The sequence below is a fragment of the Euprymna scolopes genome, chromosome 11 (assembly GCF_053919585.1).
Source record: "Euprymna scolopes isolate OS-2025 chromosome 11, ASM5391958v1, whole genome shotgun sequence".
Lineage (NCBI taxonomy): Eukaryota > Metazoa > Mollusca > Cephalopoda > Sepiida > Sepiolidae > Euprymna > Euprymna scolopes.
The window spans coordinates 88,945,870-88,946,595 of record NC_136492.1 but is presented as its reverse complement, the minus strand read 5'-3'; positions in this window follow the sequence as shown (position 1 = coordinate 88,946,595).

Below are 726 nucleotides of genomic sequence, written 5' to 3'. Positions count from 1 at the left end.
TCTTATCTAAGAAGGGTTTAATTATGCTAAGTATTCTACCAGTGATACCGTATGATTTAATTTTCCTTAGAAAAGCCTTAGATATATCTAGAGCTACCGCTCTGCCCACCCCCGCTTTGTCCAGTGAATGGTATGCACATTCAGAGATTACAGTGAGGATGTCAGCCGTGGAACGGGCTTGTCTAAATCCATATTGTTTGTCAGTCAGAAGTTTAGTATCTGTAAAGTGCCGGACTAGAGCATGGTTAATATGGTCTCAAATATTTTGGCGAAAAGTGGGAGGAGGCTAATGGGGCGATAATTTGATGGGTCAGTTCTTTCGCCAGAATTCTTGAAGCGGGTTTCCAACAGCCCGTAAAGCATGATTCATTAAGGCATTTGTTGTCGAGTTTGGAGAGAACTGGAGCTACTTCGGCTGAGCATTTTTTAATAGTACAGCTGGGATGAGATCAGGTCCACATGCTTTTGAAGTGTCAAGGTTTTTTATGATAGCAGGGGTGATTTTTCCGATCGTCTAGCATGGCGTCTGTCCGCAAAGGTTGGGAGGGTCCAGTGTGGAGTTCGAGGCAAACCGGCTGGCAAGCATATTAGCTTTGTCGGTTGCTGAGCAAACAACCTCGTGATTGTTGGTTAGTGGGGGAATTGTTGATTGCCCATTATTTACTACACTGTTGTAGATTCCTAATTTTTGTGCTTCGATGCGTTTTGTAGTGGTTTCAGTAAATT